Source organism: Oryctolagus cuniculus, chromosome 2 (assembly GCF_051225735.1).
Source record: "Oryctolagus cuniculus isolate XC-2025 breed Fujian yellow rabbit chromosome 2, ASM5122573v1, whole genome shotgun sequence".
Lineage (NCBI taxonomy): Eukaryota > Metazoa > Chordata > Mammalia > Lagomorpha > Leporidae > Oryctolagus > Oryctolagus cuniculus.
The window spans coordinates 136,294,301-136,300,300 of record NC_142868.1 but is presented as its reverse complement, the minus strand read 5'-3'; the positions used below and the strand labels follow the sequence as shown (position 1 = coordinate 136,300,300).

At 56.8% G+C, this 6,000-nt stretch overlaps 1 long non-coding RNA gene across 2 annotated transcripts in view; it reads left to right on the top strand.

The window, feature by feature from the left end:
- Positions 1-254: 254 nt before the first annotated feature.
- Positions 255-6,000, top strand: part of LOC127488392 (uncharacterized) — a 125,859-nt gene continuing 120,113 nt past the window's right edge. Inside the window, exon 1 of one of the 2 annotated variants that reach the window (XR_016230281.1) lies at positions 255-562. This is a non-coding gene — a long non-coding RNA (uncharacterized LOC127488392). The remainder of the gene's footprint in view (positions 563-6,000) is intronic. The other variant, XR_016230280.1, reaches the window with a different exon arrangement.

Genomic DNA, 6,000 nt, shown 5'->3' with positions numbered 1-6,000 from the left:
CGCCTCCAGGCAGGAGCTGTCTTACTCATTGATTCCTCCCTGGCCACACAGATGCTGGCCTACCAGGGACAGCTGAGAGGAAGGCAAGGAGTGAATGATCAGTGGCTGAAGGATGAATGAAGCAGTGAATCAGCCCTACCTCTGTGACACAGCCTTGGCACAGGCAGGCTGTGTGCTGAGCCTGCCTCCCCGCTCTGAACTCTGACCTATTTTCATTGCCTTCTTCTGGCCTTCAAAGCCCATGGCCTTAACTAACCACTGGCCTTGACCACAGATGACTAACACAAGCCCCACGTGTGGTCGGCTGGCTGACCTTTGCTGCCTCAGCTGTTAAGGAGACTGCTCGCTTCCACTCTAATCAGACCCTGCATGAGCATCGTGGGTATTTATTCATGAGGGGCTCCAGGGCCCTGGTTTTGAGACCTCCAGGAAATGCATACCCCTCCTTGTGTTTGTGTGTGTGCTGCAATCATAGAGAACGATTGAGACAGAACGGAATGGCAGACCCTCAGACCTGCGAGGCCTTGTGGGAGCCCTTGGCACCAGTGTCTTCCCTGTACGGGTGAGTTTCTTGGGGACAAGGGCTCTGTCCTGGGTCCCCAGTTCCCATGTTGGTGGGAGAGGCAGCTCTGGGACTCGAGGCTCCTGACACCCAGTCCAGTGTGCACTGGCAAGCCCCTGCTGTTGGCAGCTGCCTCAACTGTCTCATCTTGCTGTGATCTCTCTTCCTGGTATTCCAGGAGCTGTTCCCTCGTTCCCTCTCATCCAGCCAGTGCCTCCCACAGCCTCCTCGGGCCTCTCTATGTGCATTGTCAGCCTTGTTGGTTTCCAGTTCTGCTGGTCATTTCTCTCTTCAGGTGGCTCTGTGCCGCCCATCAAGTACCGATATTCAGAGCTGATGTAGGGACGATGAGACCTCAGCTTTGGGAAGGCTGTGTTTAGGTCTTAGAATCCCAGGGCTCAGGGTCAACTTCTTGGGACTGATTCAAGGCAGGAAGTCGTCCTTGTGGCTGGCTGATCCAGTTTCAGACAAGGGCTAAGCTCATCTCGATGGGGTCGGCTGGTGCTGGCTGAGCAGGGAGGGAGAACACGACCAGTGCCGGGCCACAGACAGAAGAGAGGCAAGTGTGAGTACACACAGGCAGTCTCTGCGCTTGACTCTTGCGCCCTTACCGTTCTAAGAACAAGTGGGGCCTCCTGGGGAGGACTGTCCAGAGCAGGAGATGAAGTCCGGGAGGGCTCAGGGTGAAGGTGAGCCGGGCCACGAGGAGGAGCAGAGGCTGGCCCTGTGGCCCTGATTGTCACTGGGCTGGGACTTCAGCACCGTGCTGGGCTCAGGGAGGAGAGCTCGGCACCCCCTGTAGACCTGAGGGGTAGGAGGAGAAGGACACGTCTGTGCAGCCTAGAGGGATCACTCAGGCGGGAGCCCTGGGCCGCAGCCCTTCAGTTGGAATCTTCAGTCTCACTTGCCTTAGGTGCTAGAGAGACATAACCCTGCCACGTGGCCCACATGCGCCAACTGCCATCCCAAGTGCTGTCCCGGCCCCGCGGCTGTGGCTTCAGTGTTTGTCCTCTCCAAAACGCATATTGAATTTGATTGCCATCGCAACAGTATGAAGAAGGGGCGCCAAATGGGCGGTGTTGAGTTCGTGCAGGCTGTGCCCTTGTGAATGAATGAATGCTGAAGTAAAGAGGTCTGTAGGGGCAGGCTTGCCCCTCCCACCTGCTGTCCCATAAGGATGCAGCAAGAAGACCTCACCAGATGCCAGCACCTTGACCTTGGACTTGCCAGCCTCCAGAACTGTGAGAAATAAATCTGTCTTCTCCATGAATTTCTCAGTGTCAGGTATGCTATCAGAGCAGCAGAAAATAAACCATTCTCTGAAGAGACACAGTGTGGGCACCCAGAGGTTCTTTCCTGCCTGCTTTTTGGGCTCAGTAGTCCTGGTGGAGGGGGCTGGGGCAGCAGGCATGAGCTGGGCATTACTGGGAGGAGTACAGGCAGCCTGGCCACATGGGCCGCTGCGCTCTGCGCATGCCCGGGATGCCTCTCAGGAGGTCCCGGCTTGGAGAGGAGTCAGTCCGTCGGTGTGTTCAGCCAAGTGTTCGGGCGCTGCCCGCTTTCACCCTGTTTTCCAGATGTATCCAGCTCCAGATGTGCCTGCATTTTCCAGGTTCCTGCTCAAGCTGTTCTCTCACCAGCTTCCTAACCCATCTCAGCCTCCATCCTCTGGATAGCTCCTTCCCCATTATCCAGAGCCCAGGCACATATCGGGTACCTGGTACCTGTTTGTTGAACAAAACTCTGAGCTCAACCAGGGGCCTGTAGGAGCGTGGCTGAGTGCAGACCTGGCTCTTTCCACACCTAACATGCTTGTGATCCTGGGCAAATGGCTCCCCCTTTCTGGCCTCAACTTCCATATTTGTCAGGGAGGCAGCTGAACTAGCTGGGCTGTGAGTCCTCCAGCTCTGACACACACCCCGGGGGGCAGCAAGGCCAAGGTCCTGGCCTCCCGTGTCCCGGCTGGCTTGCCTCGCTCTCCCCAGCCAGGGAGGAACATCCTGAACAGCGTTAAGAATAATAAACACAGGCTGATAAACATCAATAGGCCCGCCTGGTGCCAAGAGGGAAAGAGAGAAAACTGCGCTTTGCTGGCTGGAGCCTCCCTGGACCACGGAGCCGCTGCCAGCTCCTTATTCATCTGGAGACAGCCAGCCGGTCACCCCCGCCCCAGCCCAGGCCCAGGGCAGGCAGAGGCCAGGCCCTGGGGAGCACTGGGTCCTCAGCCACAGACCAGCCCTAGGTGCCCTCCCACATACGTGCCAGGGCCTCTGTTTGGATGAGGGTCAGGATCCTTGCATGGCTCTCCACTGCCCATGCGGCAGGGCCCACACACCCTTGCCTGGCACAGAGGGCTTGGGCTCCGGTTTCAGTGTGTCTTCAGCCTTGCAGCTCTCCTGCCCCTCGGCTGGCCCTCGAGGGTGTCTGACTGTTTGCTGGGGAAGCCGAGCTCTTACTCGCCAGAGGTTTCTGCTCCCTTGGGGGAAGGCCCTGGTGCCCCTGGCCAGATCCTATGTAGGTCCCCTCGTTAGGCACCTGAGTCCAGCAGAGATAACCTTTTTAGGTCAGGGTGCTCCATGTTCTCATGGTTTGGGTCCTGTTGGACTCTCTGAGATGGTGAACTCTTGATGGAGGAGGACTAAGACTCTTGTGTGCTGCTCTACAAAGTCAGCGAGTCAGGGTTCTAAGGCTGGGCTCATTTTGCTGCATAGCCCTGGACCAATTACTGAACCTCTCAGTGCCTCAGTTTCTAGTACCAAGATGGCATGAATCATAGGATCATAACTCCCTTTCAAGGTTACTGTCACAGGGGCTGACACATATGGAGCGCTTGGAAGAGTGCCTGGGACCCAGCCACACCCTTATAATTCGTGATCTTATGGCTCTTATTTGTCTTCACACAGCATGCAATATGAGTGCCTGGTGCGCAGTGGGCTCCAGATGTGTTTGTTGAATGACTAACTGACTGACTCATAGTGAGAGAAAAGTCCATAAGCCTGGCTTTCCCGTGGAGCCTTCTGTGGTTGTGCACAATCTGTTGGGAGCCAGGCTGTGGTGGCCAGCAGTGTGGCCACAGGACAGACATCCATCAGGCCAGGGGCATCATTTCATGGGGCGGGGTCTGAGAGTGTTAGTGAACTTGAAGACTTCTGGTTGCCTAGGCAAACCCAGGAGCACTGATAAACTCGGTGGTCAGCGGCTTTGGGTTGGGTGCTGAGTCATGTAACGCTGGGAGTTAGCAGTGGCTGTGGGAGGGAATGATGGTAGTCAAGACAGGAAGTGGCCTGCTGTGGCCGGAGCAGGCAGCCCCTGCGACCTGTGGGGCCTTGGGGACTCTTCCCAGAGCAGGCAACCTGGCTCATTCATGAAACCACATGCCGGAGGGAATCGCCATTCCCAAAGAGGTTCAGCTCACCGCTTTGCAGCCTTCCCGCCTCCCTGGGGAAGCTGTGTCTCCCTGCTCGGGTCCAATTTTCCGTGTGGGATTTCCGGAGACACCAGATGGGTCGTGCGATGGAGACATGGCTCGGGAACTTCGTGCATTTCTGAAATTCCTAGCTCTATTTTCAGATGCATGCTCCCCTGTGCATACCCCCCGCCTCCCCTCCACGGCCTAAGCGTGCTCTTGCTTTGTGAGCAGTGTCCTTCCCTGAAGACTGGAGATCAGAATCACCAGGAGATGCATGATTCAGAATTCACTGGGTCGAGGATCGTCCCTTAATCTGAGGAGGCCTTCCTGCTGGACTCTGGGTAACACCAGCCTGAGGGCCCCTGGTGGGAAATGCGTGCCCTTTGGAAGGCAAGTGCACTGCCAGACGTCCCCCCTGCTGTTGGCTGGGGACTCTGCTGTTGGGTTATTCACAGGAAGGGGCTGCCCTGCTCTGCACATCAGGGAACTTGGGTGTCTCAGGGCCAGTCCTGTCCAGGGACCCATGTGTCTGCAGTTCCACTGATCTGTGGGCATGAGTCAGCTCTGGGCTTCCAGTTGCTAGCACCTTAGAGATGGGGAATCGGGCAGATCATGCTGAAAACAAAATCTCACCACCCAGTTGGTGCCTAGAGCTGGTGGGTCACAGGTGAGGTGGGGCAGGGTTAGGGAAAACTGCTGGGGAAAACAGGATTTTAGGAGGAGGCAGGGCCACTGTCAGGAACTAGGGAAGGAGATGGGGACCCGGCTGTATACCCATCACTGTGGCTGTGAGCAAAGACCACGGCTTTGAGCAAAATAGACACAGGAGACCCTTTGACTAGGCACAGCCCCCAGTGGGTGCCGGGCTAAGTGGGTGATGTCTGGATTGGATTTCAGCCTCGTGTGTCCCGGGACGCTTCCTGCTGGGGCCCTTATGCAGTGATTGCTCGACCTGCACGGGGCACCTCGTACCATGGCCCCAGACTCGGAGCAGCACTCACGCATGCACGTGTGCACACTGCACTTCCTGGAGCAGGCTCTCTGTCTCCCCTCCCCTCTGCTCCTCCTCCGCCCCTGCTAGGGGGTCTGTACTCTGAAGGGGCTGAGGCTCACAGGGAGGGGTCAGTTGCTGTAGCCTTGGCCTTATTAATGGGGCTCCGAAGGCAGCCAGGGTGCCCTCTTTCCCTCCACTGAGGTGCCCTGGGGACAGCTGATTAAGCAGCCGGGCACAGTGTCTGCGGTGATTGACGGGCTGCCCGGAAGCCTCTGCCTTGAGCGCCAGGCTGCTGCATTATTCATGGCCACGAGCCATAAATCTGCTCTGGAGCTGGCTGCCGGCTCTGCCCTGCAGGATGAGCATGTTGGGAGGGGGGTGGGGGAGGAGGACGGGTACCAGGAGGGCAAGAGGCTCGGAGGTCTGCTGCGTGGTCCCTGGAAGTCATCTCGTCCCTCCCTTGTGTGTCAGCAGAGGGAGTCTGTGCCCTCCCTTGGTCACTGTGGTCCTGGATGTTTTTGCAACAGCTGAAGCCCATGGCTCCTGCCAGAGGTAATTTTAAAGCAGACTTAAAAATACCACATTTCCTTTATTTATTTATTTATTGAAAAGGCAGAGGGAGGGAGGGGTGGAAAAGAGAGAGAGAGAGAATATGAATGAGATCTTCCATCTGTTGGTTCACTCTGCAAATGGCTGCAGTGGCTGGGGCTGGACCAGATTGAAGCCAGGAGCCTACTCTGGGTCTCCCACATTGGTGCAGGTGCCCAAGCACTTGAACCATCTTCCACTGCTTTCCTCGTCCATTATCAGGGAGCTGGATTGTAAGTGGAGCAGCCAGGACTCTAACCTGTGGCCCCAGGGGATGCCGGCACTGCAGGCGGAGGCTTAACCTTGTCCGCCACGGTGCTGGCCCCAATATCATGTTTCTTTAGAACAAATCGTCTGCCAGCAGGCAATGGGGCTATCATCAGAAAGTCCACATGCGGCCTCTGCCAGTCTTGTTACAGTGTCTTTACCTGGATTGCTGATGCCTAT